Genomic DNA, 18,292 nt, shown 5'->3' on the forward strand with positions numbered 1-18,292 from the left:
TACAACACCAAATGTTTAAGTTTTAGCATCCGTAGTATGCACACCATATAAAGCAATTGTATTCTGACTTTGAACGCATTTACATACAGTATAAAATAAATAGGGTGCGTATATGACGAAATAAACCAAATTTGCAAAGACAACGCAGCGACCAGTCAACAAAAAATTAAGAAAAAAAAAAGGCATTTTCGTTTGTGTACTTTTACTGCATTTTTATACCATTTTATCAGCCTTTAAATATATTTTTAGAAAGCGCTTTGCTAGGGATTTAGTTTGTCCTCATTCTGCAACATTTCTCGAAATTCCGATCGGTCAAAAATTGAGGAATAAGTGCAATAAAGTCAAACCAGCTAGGTCAGGAGGAGCCTCCCGGTGTCATCACAACTCATATCCTTAAGTTCCATACTAATTGCACATTATCACACATGCACGAATTTTGTGGTGGGTATTGTCACATACTTGATTAAATAAAACCCTGAACCTCCCAAATGCAGTGCCTTTCGGGTTTTTCGGTGCGTCCCTTTTCCGCTGAAATGTTTTTCACACTGTAGGTATTTTGGAGATCAATGTGGTCAAATTGAAGATACTACAAAAAAAAGGAAGGTAATTATCAGTAAAATTAATGCATAGACTTTTACCATTTTACTCACCTCTTTTTTGCTTGCCGATCCGCCGTCATCCACGCGCCACAAAGAAAGAAAAGGCAACGGCAAAAAATCGTACGATGTCATCCCGTTGTCCAAATTCATGGGGATTTCCATTCAATACACTTTTGTGTATGATCGTTCGTTTCTCTTGTCCTGTACCGGCAGTTACAAGTACCAGGGTTATTTTTTGTTTTTTTTTTTCACATAATATATTTGGTGCTGCACAAATATGCAACCAGGTACCGAAAAATACGCAAGACACAAAATCGGGATCAGCCTTTCTTTGACCCATACGTGCGCCTCATACAGTCCCATTACATGCATACACACAATAACACCAGCAATACAACATTACAAAATCATACTCTTACTCGTTTACCTTTTTGATTCGGTTCCCACGGGTTTGTAGGCTCGTTTTTTTTTTCTTTGGTACGGGGGCAGGAATAGTTGTTTGTCAACAACAAACAGCATGAACACTCTTTATTTTACTCTCGAAATGAACAAGTCCCGAAATGAGAAAAAAAATCAACTTTTCTACGGCACGAAGATGGCATCATTTTGGTAGGAAGGCGACGCGGGGCGTCACAGGACTTAGCTTTTAATGAACGCCACCCTCCTCCCATACAATTGCAGGTTATCCCCTCTGACAGTCCGAATGTTTCATCAACAAAGTCTGCATGGGGAAAACCAACTCATGTTACGTCTGATACGCACCCAATACTGGATAACTAACATCAAAACCCATGATTAGGGCAATAATTCACAATTGCAAAGTTTGCGCTATACACCGAAAGCGTGCTCAGACCCAACTTATGGATATTCTCCCTCGCGAATACTGTAGTCGAATTCGCCGGAACCTTTGATATCAAAAGTTACCGCGGCAGGGGGTGTCGCCTATATAAAGGCTATGTTTGCCTTTTCGTGTGTTTTTCCACACGAGCAATTCATCTGGAGGCCACTACTGACCTCAGCACACCATTATTTCTCGCGGCATTTGCCCGTTTTGTATATAGGCGCGGATGCCAAAAAATATGTACTCCGAAAACGGTACGAACTTTGTCGGAGCGTCACGATCCTTACGATCAGAATTCAAGACTTTCATTTCACAAGCGCGAGAGAACGCTGTCTCAAAATACAGCCACCAGTCACTCACGTGGCATTTCATCCCTGCGGGCGCTCCCCATATGGGAGGGCTGTGGGAGGCTGGAGTGAAAAGCTTCAAAAGCCACTTCAAGAAGATAGGCTCACCACACAAATTCACCCTCGAGGAATTCCATACACTCTTGTGCCGCATCGAGGCATGCCTGAACTCGCGGCCCCTCAGCCCGACATCCAATGACCCAACGGACATAGAGCCGCTTACTCTAGGCCATTTCCTCACTGGCAGCCACCTGCTGGCTCCGCCAGAACCAGAAGCTAGTGAGAGCTCTGCCTCGATGATCAATAAGTGCCAGAAACTCAAAGCCCTCCATCACACTTTCTGCAAACGATGGAAGGTGGAATATCTATCCGAACTTCAAAAACGAGTGAAGTGGAAGCATCCCAGACTAAATATAAAACTGGGAGATCTCGCTGTCCTCAAAGAGGACAACTTATCTCCCAGGTCGGGGTTAGGTCGAGTTGTCAACGTAGACCCCGGCGAAGATGACCAGTACGCGTAGTCGACCTCAAAACCGAGAAGGGTCAAGTCAGACGACCTTTGGTCAAACTGATCCTTCTTCCAAAGGAAGAGTGGGATTGCTAGGAGGCTAAGAGCTCCTCCTAACAATCCCCCGTTCCTCCATATCCCTACTTTCAAAAAATCAAATCCAGCTCACATTCACCCGAAACGAGGCCAACCAATAACCTAACGCAGATCCGATATCTGCCGCAGAACCTAAAGGCATTCGGCCCATTAGATTTAAATTTTCAAAACCCATCCCACAATTCTCCCAGAGCGAGGAACACCTACGCCCTCGGCCAAAGGCGCGAGACCAACAGAATTTATCAAAATTCATCCCATCACCCAAAATCTTGAAATAACTATTTAAAAAGGAAAAAAATATAGTTAAAAATGGAAAGCAACAGTTTCCTTCTTAACTATAAATACAATCAAAAATAACATTCATGCGCAACTACCCATAGAGGTTGTACCTAACCAAATACGTGCATATTTTCGAAAAGAAGGTATTTTCCTTTACAGCAAATGCAGGGAAATTAAATTTTGAGCTTTTTTCGTTGTGTTCTATTTTCGTATAATATCCTTATTGTCATTTACCAAGTTGGATGCAAAAGCACCAAGCAAAACCACTCGATTAGGCATACAATACAGCAATAATGATATAATTACGAATTTGTATTTTGTATGGAAGATTGAGTTCGATTAGGGCTTTAATGTAGTGTAGAATACTTGGATAATTATTTCATTAAGCCTCTGTGTGAACTTTGGCATAAAACTCATTATTCAATCAACAAAGATAGCCAGAAAATATTCAGAAAGCTGAAGTGAAAATGATTCAAAACTTCCATCACCTAAAGTAACCACATTAGATGCAAATTTGTTTCCACCATGGGATTGGAAAACTACACATGTTCAATTTTTTGAACATTACAAGCGTTCATATCTGGCTATCCCTGTTGTTAAATTGTATAACTCATTAGTTAGTCAACTTTAAAATATAAGTTGATTTAATCCAAATTCAAAGTTAATTACATAAATGCTGAGTGAGCAATAGCTCTTAAATGATGAATCGGATTAAGAAATATGCTAGATAGGGGCTACTCATAATTACGAACGTATTGACAGATTCATAGATAACCTCCGACATACCCACCCACTCTTTCATGATTTTATTAAGCAATAACAATTTCGAACTTAAGTAAAATAGAGTAAAGTAAATTTATTAAATCAAAGTCAAGCACTCACTGAGAAAGGTAAAACCTGCTTCCTCCAATTGCCCCCTTCGTGATGAGCGCGCCATTTAATAATTTGCTCCTTCTCGGGGGTGGAGAATACGGTAATGTACTACGATGAAGTAAGTCCAAAAGGCACGCGCGTGGTGGTACGATTGTAAAACAAAAAAAAGGAAAACACATTCAAATTTAACACCAAAAAGCTATAGATTTCTCAATCATACCGTATATTGCAGCGTCCACGATTTGGCGCAGAGATAGTCATCGGTGATTCAAGTAGATAAGGTAAACGTTTCCAAATCAAGCAGATGTGTCTCTTCAACAAAGAACACACGGGGAACAGGTTCGGGTATGCCGTGATCGATTTACTTGTTGACGATTTTAGTAATCTCCTGCCCTTTACCATCGAAAGGATTTTTTAAACATGGGTGTCGGTGTTGAATCACGATAGGGTATTTTTCTTAGGAGCACTATTAAGAGGTGCCTGTTGACTTTCTCGCAAATATTCGAAACAAGTACACAATGTCATTAAAGAATCACTAATACTTGAAGCCTCACGTAAACACATCTCTTGAAACCTACAAATACATTGTAACTGCTCAAACATTTCTGACATATCTTCGTTGGGGGTAGCTCACTTCGATATACGGCATTGAGCTGGATAACAATTCGCCAATATGTAAAGATCCACATGCCTCAATGGGGTCAAAGTTGGATTGCCAACTTTGCTCTGGGTTGGTGCTGACAGCATCAAAAGTGGTCTCTATTAGTTCTTGCCTACAAGTTCGACACATAAAGTCGAGAGATTAATCACTTTTTTATGCTTATATTTACCTGATAGGTAAGCACCAGACTGTCTTATAACATTAATATTGATTGTGCTTTCATAAATAGCGCGATTATTTTTCTTTGAATTTGTAAACATGAAACGCTAGAAGTGTGAGGTTCTCGCTGGAACTTCGAAGCTGAGGCGTGATTTGCAAAAGGAGCACATCACCAGTGATGGATCCATTTGATGAAAACTTATGCGCCATATGATTATGATCATTACGCTAATAAGATGTATCATCGAAATCAATTTCATGAGTTCTATAGCGACAACTATGTGGTGGTTCAGCACCGCACCAATGCGTTGGTTGAACATTTCTTTGCGAAGAATGCTGATCTGTTCCCAGAAAATGCAACAGCTGCATCTGTAGATGCCGGTGTCATATATGGCGGATATTCAGTCCAATCACAATGTCTCAACGCATGCATTGTCAATTTGATAATACGTATTCGAGTTTCCAATGTGATAATGGGCCTTTTCACCTTTGGAGATTTGTAAAAAATTGGACATCCCTCTGTAGACATACTCTAACGAAATCTTTATGGTGCCAGTTTGTTCGCAACACAAGCAAATAAAGTCCGTTCCAGAAGAGATGCTATCGAATTGCTTGGAAAGCGATGAGACTCATTTGTGGGATGAAGAGAATGCATTTATGGTTGAAGCAATACCGCGTTTACTTATAAATAATGGATTAAATCGAGTTGTGCCGGCAGCGCTTGAAAGCACAGCAGAACGTTTACGTGATGTAGGTCATCCACTTGCACACGCAATCTTATTTGCTTCACAACAATTTATCGCTTCTCCAACATCGAAGCAAGCCCTCGCTTTAAGTCCATCTGATTATGTTTTTCTTACATGGCTTACACGCTCCACAGAACATGAAATAAGACCTTCAAATCCTTCTGTTGCTGTAGTTCTACAAGGCGCCTCGCATGAGTCTCAATCGGGATGTGTACCATGCAATTGTCGCTAGTTGGGAAAGGTGTGCTGCTGGTGCAAGTTATTGAATATACAAATTTGCAAGTAGACTACAGTATGCACGATACATTATTTGTGCTACAAAAGATCACATCGCTGCAAATTCAAAGCTATTCAGATGCTTTGAAACCCATTTATGATAGTTTGGAGTTTTTCATTAAACAATCACCAGATTCTCCGAAGCGCTACAAACTAAAGGGTGATGAGTTGGATACTTCACTGAAAAGTTTGTACGCAAATGGGAGAATTTTAACTTATATACTTCTTTCGTACATTTGAGCAGGAAATATTAGTGTGCAACGAGCTGCTTGATAGCATTGTAACGTTTGACAATAACACAAACTGTGCATTTGATTTAGGAATATCACCTCAACAACTGCTCCAGCAACAGCACGATAACAGAACACCGTCTGGGCCAAAATATGTTTCGAATACTCTGTCCATTTGGCGCGAAACATTAGTTTAAAAATACAATGAAACGAGCGATTTTTTTTGCAATACACTGCAAACGCAGATAATAGGCGCGTGGGATTTGATACAGTTCATCGGGGCATAGACGGATTCGATGGTATCCAACCTATAGCACAAGTATCCTAATAATGACACAGACACTCAACAAAGTTATATATTATAATGGGAGTTAGCACCTACCCCCGACTGCTAAAGAAGCAAACGTCCTCGAGCAATGGTAGAATTTTGGAAAATTCAACTCTATATCAACCACGTCCTTCGCGCAGAGGCTTTAATTGTCGCTTTAATTGCATTACGCATTTTGTAGCTTATATAAGTCTTTTTTAGTGTTTTAAACTGGGTTTTTAGAAAAATACATCACGAAGCAATGCGTGATCAATAAATACTTGAATCATCAAAAATCTAGCGCCACTAGCCAGCCTCTAAATAATCAAACCCTTCAAAATCCAATATAGCACTATGCAAATGAAAAGTTATAATGAATAGAATTGAAATTCTTCACATCTTCGTGACCTGTAAAAAGAGAAAAAAAAAAAAAAAAAAATAAATCATACTATCCGATGAATAGAATCATGAGTACCAGGAATTCATAGGAAGAGCGTGTATGCGGAATAAACCGAGACATTTCATATTTGCGCGTGCACATTATTTGTCCAAAATTTACGTTGGATAATTCGATTTTTGATTGAATTTTTACAAAATTTTAAACACTTCTTAAACCGTTTGCAAAATTATATTTTTTGTTTGACTTACTCTCCGCGATGCGTCAACGCGCAAATACCTCCACAATGCAATTAATAGTACTACGCCAGCCACGCGCGGTAGCAGAAAAAGGAAGAAAAGGGAAAATCATTCGATGTATTTCCCGTTGTCCAAATTCATAGGAATTTAAATGCTATACACGAGTATGTATAAATGTTCGATTCTTTTTTTCTTTATATATATATGCTTGGTACACTTATACTAGTGCCCGGACTTAAAAAAAAAAAAAAAAAAAAAAAATGTTGGTAGCAAAAATGAAAATAGTAGTAGACTGGTTTTTTTTTCAGAAAAGAATAGCTGCAGTTTATACATGTACCCAAACAAAATATATGGAAATTTGTATAGACTTAGCTTATGCCTATATGATACTTGTTTTTTCCCTGTATTTCGAGCCTGAAATACTGTCGAATATTTACCAAAACATCCATTTACAATAACAATTCTCTATTGTACTAATACTGCCACAAAATAACCGACTTCGGCATGTTATCGTTTACTTGAAACGTTTATTTTCGTTCAAAAATTATTCAAATCAAAAAAAAAAAAAACGGATGAAAATATCGAAGAAAAATTTTTGCGTACTCATTTGCGACACTTAATACACAACCAAATTTATATCTTGTTTGAATTTTGTGCACAAAACTTTCAGAATTGAGGGCGTTTAGGAATATCACCTATTAATGCATTTGGAGGTGCTCGGCAATTAAAGTAGTTAGTTTCAATGCGAATAGATTGAAATGTTGGTAGATTTTTTGGGATCTGGTGATAAAGTAGCACAAAAAGAAAATGGGTGAAAAAGTTGGTAAAGCTACCAATGCGGTAAAGTCCGTGCACTGGACGTTGGTATACTTTTAGTGCTGCGTCAAATGACGCATGCTGGTACCGAAAACCCGCAAGAGAAACAAAATCGAGATCGGCTTTTAGACCCATACTGACGCCTCGGGTAGTCCCAAAAAATACTTACGCACAAAAATAAAGGCAAACACCTCCTTTAAAATTAATTATGCTCTCATTTACAAAAAAAAAAAAGGAAAAAACACAAACAAAAAAAATTTTGTATTGGGTTCCGATCGATTTGTAAACTTTTTTGTGTATTTTTAAGCTCGTTCGATCTAAATGGGTTGAGTGCAAATAAAACGAGTTATTTCACCTTACGGCCCAACGTTTCGCCAACTTTCCTTGGCATCTTCAGGGGCGGATCTATATTTTTAACAATAAAACATACCAAACAACAACAGTTAATGATTTAAAATAATCTCAGGAAGAACATAGTTTCATACACCAATAAATTGAAAACATTCACTTACATTGGTATTTAAACATTGAAGCTAAAATACGAATTTAGACATTGATTGTTGTCATTAAACTAAAAAACTGATTTTTACAATTAAAAACGATACCATCTAATGTGGTACACTTGTCATACTAAAGTTAACTAAATAATATTAAAGCTCATAAGCATAATAGGTAGCTAGCCGCGATACCGTCTGTGTCCTCTTTCTTGTTTATCGTTTTATCTCTGTTTTGCAAAATCCGTAAGCTCTCTAATGTGTATCGTGTTTTTTCTTTGGCTTCCTTGTCTATAATTTCCGTGTTTGCAAAATCAATCATATGCTTGTGTGTTGTTGCGTGTTGCGAGAGAGCTGTGTTTTGTTTTTGCATCCTAATATCAGCTCCGTGTTCGGCTATTCGCGTGCCCAATGCGCGCTTAGTTGTGCCTATGTAAATTTTATTGCAATTTTCATCGTTGTTTCCTTTGCATTCTATTTTATAAACCACGTTGTTTTGTTGTTCTATGTTGAGTGGGGTTTTTGTTTTTGTGAAGCATCTTGATAACGTGAAGTTAGATCGGTAGGCTATTGTGATATTTTGCTGTTTAATTATGTCTTGTGCTAGATTTTCTGTTAGCCTGGGAATGTGAGTGACACTATGATATTGCTTTGTTTCTTTATTGGTTGTTGTTGGTGATTGATTTGGGGTCTGTTGCATTTCATGTAATTTGTATTGTATTAGGTCCGATATGAGGTGGTTTGGGTAATTATTTCTTTTCAGCGCCATTATTGTTTTCTGTATATTAGCGTCATGAAATTGGCTATGGCTTATTGTCAAAACTTTGTTTATAAAATTTTTGGCAGTATTAATTTTGTATTTTCGTGGTTGCGCTTATAGGAAATTTATTAGGCGCCCAGAAGCTGATGGTTTGGAGTACCAATCAAATATGAGGCCTTTATTAACTTTATGTATGCGTGCATCTAGGAACGGAATGCTGTTGTTTTCTTCCATTTCCATAGAGAATTGAAGTCTGCCGTGGTATTGGTTTAGTGTGTTTAGTATTGAAGTTGCGTCGTTTCTTTTGATAATGGCAAGTATATCGTCCACATACTTCACCAAAAATTTAATGCTCTTGTGATGTTTGCTGAGCTCCGAGTATGTATTAGTTAGAAGATCGTCCATTATAATGTCTGCGATCGTGGGTAACCCCCTTTACCCCACCATCGCTTGTTAGCTTGTATAATATTTACCTTTATCCAATAAATCACATATAATATAACGAGAAATCTCGTCTTCTCTTATTTTTATTTCCAAATACACCCATTTCCATTGAGATCGACCCGAGGCGCCCACCGGCTCAGGAGCAGACGCACCCCGGCCGAACAATTGGTGTATTCAACAATTTCCTATGAAGACACAAAAGAAAGCAGTACAAACTATCTTGTATTTTTCTTTTGAATCTTATCTGCTTAAAAAAAAATATTTGTCGACTAGAAATGGTCAAATGCGAATACTTATTTACTTAATTGGCGCTTAACCGTCTAAACGGTTATGGCCGTCCAACAGGGCGCACCAGTCGCTTCTTCGCCCCGCCAACCGGCGCCAATTGGTCGCACCTAGGGAATTTAAATCGTTTTCCACCTGGTCCTTCCAACGGAGTGGGGGCCGCCCTCTACCTCTGCTTCCATAGGCGGGTTCCGATAGAAACACTTTCTTGGCCGGAGCATCATCTTTCATTCGCATAACATGGCCTAGCCAGCGCAGCCGCTGCGTTTTAATTCGCTGGACTATGTTGATGTATGCCTATAGCTCGTACAGCTCATCATTAAATCTTCGTCGGTCAAGTGCGAATATCTTAGCTAAATTTCAATGGACTTATTATATTTATGACTTTTTAAACGCAAATTTATTTATAGCTTCTTGGTTTACACTTACTTCTTTATCCATATTGACATTAAAATAGTAAAAGAAAACAGTTAGTCAAACTGAAAACTTTTATACTTATTATTTAATAATTCATGAGCTTAACACCAGCTTGTAATAATTGAATATTCAATTATTACCTATGTTTTTCTGAGAGAAACTGAAAAGGAAGAAAGAAACATTTACTGGCATATTGCGATGGTACCATTTCGAAAACCGCCACGTAATCATCGTCAGGTAATTTCGTAAAGTTATCAAAGGTTTCACCTAGATTCGAACCGCGAATAACACGGTGAAACTGCAGTTGCCTTAACCGTATAGACGAGTACTATATTCACAAAAGATGTTCTCTTTAGAACTTCTGAAAAACTAATAATTTTATTTCTCACAATTTGATATTACAAGGAAAAGTTACTTTGATCAAATTATAAAATTATTTAACAAGTTGAAAAACTTAAGGTATAATTTCAGTCGCTACAGCATTCCCCGCTAGATTTGCAATAACCAAATTTCTTGGAAGTCGAACTGCCAGGCTTAATCTGTTGTAATGAAAGCAACTGAAATATTCAAAACTCGATCTCTAACTAAAATTTTATAAAATTTAGAAAAACGTTTCTTTATCTCAAATGGACCATCGTATGGCTGGTACCAGTGAAAACGTATTTTGTCTGTACGAATAAAAACCTGTGAAACATCATTTAATTTTCTATTAACGAACGGTTTTTTGGTTGAATGATGAAATATGTTTGAGGGCGGACATTTTTCATTAGCTGAGTAAATTCTTTTACAAATTCATCTTGCGGCTTGAAAGGGCTATCAATAAACATTTCTCAGATAATTTAAGTGCAGTGCCATAAACCATTTGTGAGGGACTGTATCCGATGTCTGGCTTAAATGTTGATCTTAAGCCTAACAGAACTATCGTAAATGCTCAGTCCATTTAAGAGTATCAAAACACATTAACGATGCTTTTAAAGTCCTATAGAAACGTTCCACAATTCCATTGGACTGAAAATGGTAAGCAGTGGTTCGAAGATGATCAATTCCTAGTATCCGTCAAAGTTCACGAAAAAGATTTGAACTGAATTGTCTTCCCTGATCAGTAGTCAAACGAACCGGGACACCAAAAACGTGAAAAACCAACCGCTGGTTAATGCTTGTGCGACAGTTCTCGCGCTCATATCTGTGATCGGAATTGCTTCAGGCCATCTAGTATAGCGATCTATAATTGTAAGGCAATATCGAAAGCCATTTGGTGATGGAAGTGGGCCATCTCTGTGATGGCAAACAATATTTTCCATAGGTGTCACATTCTACCAACTTTCGACCGCTAGCATTGGATTCAACCTTTTACAAGGCGTGCTATATCTGTTTGCATATATGGCCATACAAAACGTTGCCGAATGGTGTTGGAAGTTGATCTGGCACTTGTATGTTCAATGTTGTAAAATTTCAATATAACATTACTTCTGCATAACTTTGGTAAAAAAGGTCGAAGTGAACGGTGTTGAAAATAGCATATAATTTGTTTTGAGCAGCCTGGTAGTTGAACAGATTTTAGCTTCAGGGAAGTTGTGGATGAGTTGAAAAAATTCTGTAATTTTGGACAACTTTGTTGCGCGTCTGCAATATGTTCAAAATTAATAACATCGTCGCTTGATTTTAAAGCATTAATGCGAGATAACGTATCCGCAGTTATATTTTTTTCCCTGGTACATATATGATGCGAGTAGAAAACTGTCCATTGAAATCGAGATTCCTAATTTGACGTGGATATGAAGAATCACGCTTTTAGTGAAAAGCATATGTAAGGAGTTTATGATCAGTCCAAATTCCGAAATCTCTGCCTTCCAATGCAAACCGAAAATAGCTCAAAAAGCTCACGGTCATAAGTGGTATACTTTTTTTGTGTATCAGACAGTTTCTTAGAAAAAAAAACCAAGAGGCTCAGTTGAGTTGATGTAAAACAGCACCGACAGCTATCTCACTTGCATCAGTACATAAAACAATCTCAGCATTGAGCTCGGGATGAACCAAAACAGTTGAATGAATGAGTGCCTGCTTAAATATTAAATTATAAAATTATTTAACAAGTTGAAAAACTTAAGGTATAATTTCAGTCGCTACAACCACTAGGCTATCCTGCTTGTATTTGTTTCCTTGCTTAATTCAGTTTATTATCCAATTAAGCAAGGAAACGAATAGAAGCAGGTCAGCCTAATGGTTAAGGCAACTGCAGTTTCACCACGTGATTCGCGGTTCGAATCTCGGTGAAACATTTGATAGCATTACGAAATTGCCTGATGATGATAACGTGGCGGTTTTCGAAATGGTACCATCACAATATATCAGTAAATGTTTCTTTCTTTCTTTTCAGTTTCTCTCAGAAAAACATTATAATTGAATATTCAATTATTATAAGCTGGTGTTAAGCTCATGAATTCTTAAATAATAAGTATAAATTGAATATCCCATTAAACAAACAAACGAAAATTTTTATGTTTTTGGTTTTATTTGTCCTATTTCTTAGATATTTATATCAATAAAACTTTGAACATCAGCACAAAAACGTACTCTATTCAATAAACTAAAAATCGTTTGAAGAATAAACAGAGGGAAATTTGCATACCTGTATATGTTTTCGCTTATGAAAAATGAGGTTTTGGTTCCAAATCCCAGATTTTAAGGGCGTATTCAAAATTCCATGTTTGCAGATTTTTTTTGCCTCGAGTAGTTCTAAACCCCGAGATATGCCAGTGACCCAGAACTGCACACTCTCTAATCCAAGGTGTTATGCGGACCGTGCTTATTGGACGATTTGCAGCCAGGGGATATATTCGGCTGTATTCCAACGGAGTCTTCGCGATACTGGGCCACCTCGGAGGTATTGATGACCTTACCACAGTAAGGGGCGCTGCTGTGTCGGACGGTTCTTTCCCCATATTTAATACTAGACCGCTGAGCCCTTCTTGTAATGCAGGTTGTCGTACGACAAAGATGAAGGACTCTATATCTTATTACAATAAGGAATATGAGAAAGGCAGGTCTGAGTCGCAAGTCAAGGAAGAAAAACGCATTAAGCAATGCGCCGGACTCGGTGAGGAAGAGAAGTAGAGTGTCAATGATCTCCGTGTTAGAAAAGCATACCTATGTAAGCGGAGATGTAGAGTTGAGAAGGGTCCGAGTAGAGGAAGTAGGAGACCTCTGTCTCAGTACCGTGAAGCACTAAGAATTGTCCAACGCTTGAGAGCAGTGGTAGACCCAACAAAATTGGAGAGCGAGCGACTACAATGGGCCGATGACCAGGTAGAAGTAGTTCGTCGAACGGCAAGATGATGAGGCAACGTTCGGCGGATGGCGGAGGATGGCCGAGTACCAAGGTCACAAAGCAAGGCAGCTGTATAGAAAATACAGCTACGCCTAAAGCGGTAAGACAGATGGGTCCCAATTGCGAGGTGGTAACTACCTTCGAAGCTGCAAGTCAGAGAGTGGATGTTAAAAGCTGGGATGGGAAAATCACGGCAGTAGGAGACAAGCCCAATGGATATAACGCTAAGACTCCGACTTTCTCGGAGATGCGTTCTTTTGTTTGAAAATTGTAGCGTGCGGCAACACCGCGAGCTTGCGATGTCTGGAGGAAGTAGTTCCCAACCTCAAAAGGCAAGACACGAACTGTTGGTTTGAGTTGGTGGATAAAGCGCAGATCGCCACGGTACCTAAAGTTAAAATCTGGGAACCATGCATGGTGAGGTGTGAGGATACGCTGCGACTTTTTTGGAGTCAGAATCCGAATATAACGACACAGGATTGGAAGGTACTTACTGTACCTCGGCTTACGGAGGAGGGTATATTCTACATCTTCCAAATAAACAAGCAGGTGGAGGACATATTGTACACGCAGTTTGGCAAAATGTCCTGGGGTACAGGAAAAATGTATATGCTACTCAGGAAAAGAAATTCCAAGGATAACAATACAAACAGACTAGAAGTGGGCGAAGTCGACCTATGTTACATCCTGCACCCCAATTTGCAGATAGCCAACAGGAACAGTGTCCCCACATATGTTGGTCCATTATGCAGCAATCTTTTTGATATTATAATATATACATTGAGCTCTGAGCGTGATATATCACGGTATAATTGGATGGTTGTTGCACACTATCCTTCTCCGACTATGCATATATCAGCTTCAGCAACCCCTTAAAGAGGGTGTAGAAGCGAGGAACGTTTATAAACCCTAGGTGAAAGAACTAGACCGTCCTACTCCGACCATGCATATATCAGCTACAACACCCCCCTAAAACGTTGTGAAAGGAGGAACCTCTAGAACCCCACTGGACGAAGTTCCAGAAACAAGTAGAAACAAAACTGGAACACCCAAAGAGTTTTCCAATATGGAGGACTGAAGGAGTTTAACGACTTCCTACAAAGTCGCTTATGACTCCTTAAAACATTCCTTTCCCTCTAAAAAGATTTAGAGGAAATGAGAGGCTGCCATTGTGGAGCAATGAGCCAAGTCTTCTAAGAAGACAGGTACACGAAATGTTTAAGCGGCGAAGCGTGCCAGGAAGAGTATAGGGTTCTGTTAACAATCTATAAGTGTGAAGGTTCCAGGGCGAAAACAGTCTCATAGAAAAATTTCAGTGCGGGCATCGAGTGCTCCAACGAAACAGCGGGGTTGATTAAAGCCCTAGCAAGGGGAAACAAATCCAGGGACTAATAAGGAAAGAAGGCCGGTGAAGACTTTCTCTAATTTTAAATCGCCGTACCTTGATGGTATATTCCCAGCCATGCTACAAATTTCAAGTGGAGTGGTCGTGGAATGAAATAATATTTGATAGATGCATAAGCCTGAATCATGTACCGCATTCTTTGAGAGCTTATCGTTTAGCTTTTCTACCAAGTGCGGGGAAGATCAGTCACGTGTATTCCAAAAAGCACATGCCTTCTGCTCGAAATCTTGTATAGGCTGATATGTACACATAAAGTCCAACATGGATGAAAAACTACTCTCCACAACACAAAATGCGTACACCAAAGGCAAGTCGGTAGACACTACACTGCATAGGGTTGTAATAAACATAGAGAAAGGCCCCCAAAAATATAAGGAGTATGCCTTAGGAATCTTCTTAGACATTTCCGAGGCTTTCAACAATGTATCTATACGGGCGATCATGGATGGTCTTAACTTCATAGAAGTACATTCAGCCATTCCATTGACTGCATGTTAAATTGCAGGAAGAATATTTCACAATAGCGATTGTATGAGGCCACGAAACCTACGGGGGTTGTGGGGAAACCTTGCACAAAATAACTTGAAATCATTCTAGGCAATAAGTTTGCGCCGAGGCTCAACGTGAAGGAGAGGTTGAAGAAGGTCTCGACAGCACTTTATGCATGTAGAAGAATGCTTGGTTGTACGTGAGAATTATCGTCTTCATTCTCAGCGATTTTCAAGTCCATCGTTGTCCTTGTTTTGTGGACAGAAACACAAAAACGAACTTGATTAGAGAGGGTATCCAGGCTATCAATGCCTAGAATTACGAGAGACCTGAAAGCAACTTTGGTGGCTTCACTGTATGCCATTTTGCCTACAATCTTGGTGGCAAATAAATAGCGTTAACAATTGCAAAGAGGGTCGGAGCTTGAGCGCAGTCCATACGGGCATTGTAGCATAGCATCGTCAATTACAGAGGGAACATACTACCTATTTCCATATCTGCGCTTCTAAGGTGCTCTTAGATCCACGATAGAAGGTGGATGGCTGACGCAAGGCTGCCCAAATTACGAAAAGCTTCTTATCTGAACAATATTTAGTATATATGCGATATATACTAAACATACAACCGATTTCTAAAATATTTTCAGAAAAAAATGTAGGCTCTATATGCAAGCATTTGGTAAAATTTTAATCTTACTTACTTACTTAATTGGCGCTTAACCGTTTAAACGGTTATGGCCTTCCAACAAGACGCGCCAGTTGCTTCTTCTCTCTGATAACCGGCGCCAATTGGTCACACCAAGGGAGTCAAATAGTTTTCCCCCTGGTCCTTCCAGCGGAGTGGGGGTCGCCCTCTACCTCTGCTTCCATAGGCGGGTGCCGATAGAAAAACTTTCTTGACCGGAGCGTCATCTTTCATTCGCATAACAAGTCTGGATTATGTTGATGTTTGCGTAGAGCTCGTGCAGCTCATCGTTAAATCTTCTTCGGTACTCGCCATCGTCAACGCGCAAAGGTCCATAATTCTTCGAAAGATTTCTCTCGAACACTCCCAGAGCCGCTTCATCTGATATTGTCATGGTCCATGCTTCTGCAACATATAGCAGGACGGGTCCGATAAGTGACTTGTAGAGTATGATTTTTGTTTGCCGAGAGAGGACTTCACTTTTCAATTGCCTACCCAATCCAAGGTAGAATGTATTGGCAAGAGTGGTTCTTCGCTGGATTTCTGAGCTAATGTTGTTGTTAGTGTTGATGCTGGTTCCCAAATAAACGAAGTCTTTTACTATTTCGAAATTATAGCTGCCAACAGTAGCGTGGTTGCAAAAGCGCATATGCGCTGACTCTTTACTCGGTGACAACAGGTAATTCGTTTTGTACTCATTCGCCATCAAACCCATCTTTACCGCTTCTTTTTCCAGTTTGGAGTAAGCAGAACTTACGGCGCGGGTGTTTAGGCCGATGATACCAATGTCATCAGCATATGCTAGTAATTGCACGCTTTTGTCCAATATTGTTCCAGAGCGGTTAAATTCTGCAGCTAGTATAATTTTCTCCAGCATCAAATTAAAGAAATCGCACGATATGGGGTCACCCTCTTTGAAACCTCGTTTAGTTTCGAACGGCTCGGGGAGGTCCTTCCCAATTCTGACTGAGCTGATGGTGTTTCTCAACGTCATTTTGCACAGCGGTATAAGGGGAAACCAAATTCAGACATAGCGGCATATAGGCAGCTCCTTTCCGTGATGTCGAATGCGGCATTAAAATCGACGAAGAGGTGATGTGTCTCGATCCTTTTCGCGGTATCGTTCACACACTCCTCTTTCGGTTGCAACACGGCATTCTTCATCGTACCAGTTGCTTTTCCGTAGTCGTCGGTAACCAATTTTTTCCGCGGCGGCAGTACGAAGGGCATTGGAGATATGCTCCCACTTCTTCTGCATTCCGTCGGGTTGAGTTGTGCTCTCAGAGAGCAGGTGTGAGAGTCGAGTTGCGAAATCATTGGCAGTCTGTTGCGATTGCAGCCTTTCGACGTCTAGCTTTCCTTGTGTTTTTTGTTCCTTGGTTTTAGCCGCGCAGAGACGGGAGCGTATTTTGGCTGCGACAAGATAATGGTCCGAGTCGATGTTAGGTCCTCGGATCGTGCGCACATCTAAAAAACTGGAGGAATGCCGTCCATATATCACAACATGGTCGATCTGATTGCGAGTATTTCGATCGAGGGACAGCCATGTAGCTTGATGTGTCTTTTTATGCATGAACCTCGTGCTGGATATGACCATGCATCGAGCACCGGCAAAGTCAATCAGCTTCAGTCCATTAGGAGATATGGGGACGAAATTAAGAACAGCTTCTTATCTCAACAATCGGTTGTATGGGATATATATTATGCATATATATGGCGCGTTATTTTTGATCACCACTAGAAATGAAAGATCCTTACCTCATTGTATATTCGTTGCAAATAAAATAAATTATCGATAGAATTGTACTAGCTACTTATTTACATTAGTTATTATCAAACTATAAATTAAGAAAATTTTGAGCGCGTGTTTAAAACCAATGAATGTTATCGCGTTTTCTTTTCAGAAAAAAATGTTTACCTGAATAAGTGGAAAAACCTTAATAGTTTAAAAGTGTCATCTTTTTTACTGCATGCAAAGAACATAAATGGCTGCCCCGTGTATCAGCTGGTTCTCACAAGCGCGTTGCCAATATTAATAAAAATTCATTAACAATTATTGCCTTCATTTCAATCTTCTTCTCTAAAAATTTGTGAAGTTACGAAAACAAATTCTTACGATCAGCTGGTTTGGCAGGCTTACACCATCATTTTATGCAGGGTAAAAGTGCAACGCTTTTGCGTTGCTAGCAGGCAACAATTTTCACAAAAGAACGAAATACCCCGTAGAGGTGTTGTCTGGTCTTTAGAATAGAACAACATATATTTAAAACCCTTGCGCAACAAAAAGCGTAACACTTTTGCCAGAAATGAAAACGATATAAGACAGCGAACTGATTAACAAAGTCCTGTTTTACTAGCTGTAAGCTTACAAAAAAAGTTAATAGCAAAAAAGAAGAATGTCAAAAATATGATATGCTGAAAAGGCGTTTGCACAGGGTACTCCACAGTACTCCCCTTCCAGATGGAAGCTATCTGTAACGTTGAGGAAGATTCGACCAGTGCGGGAAGTTTTAGTCGGAACTTCCTTGATATTATCTTGAATCTGTAGAATTGGTTCAATTCGAGTCGAGGTGTACTATGACTTTTCTCTGGATGAATTGACATGTGGACAT

At 39.4% G+C, this 18,292-nt stretch overlaps 1 protein-coding gene and 1 pseudogene across 17 annotated transcripts in view; both read left to right on the forward strand.

The window, feature by feature from the left end:
• Positions 1 to 18,292, forward strand: part of rho-5 (rhomboid-5) — a 1,371,034-nt gene that overhangs the window by 677,266 nt on the left and 675,476 nt on the right. The window lies entirely within an intron of this gene.
• Positions 3,991 to 8,999, forward strand: LOC137235508 (uncharacterized; annotated as a pseudogene).

This window comes from Eurosta solidaginis, chromosome X, assembly GCF_040869045.1.
Source record: "Eurosta solidaginis isolate ZX-2024a chromosome X, ASM4086904v1, whole genome shotgun sequence".
NCBI lineage: Eukaryota > Metazoa > Arthropoda > Insecta > Diptera > Tephritidae > Eurosta > Eurosta solidaginis.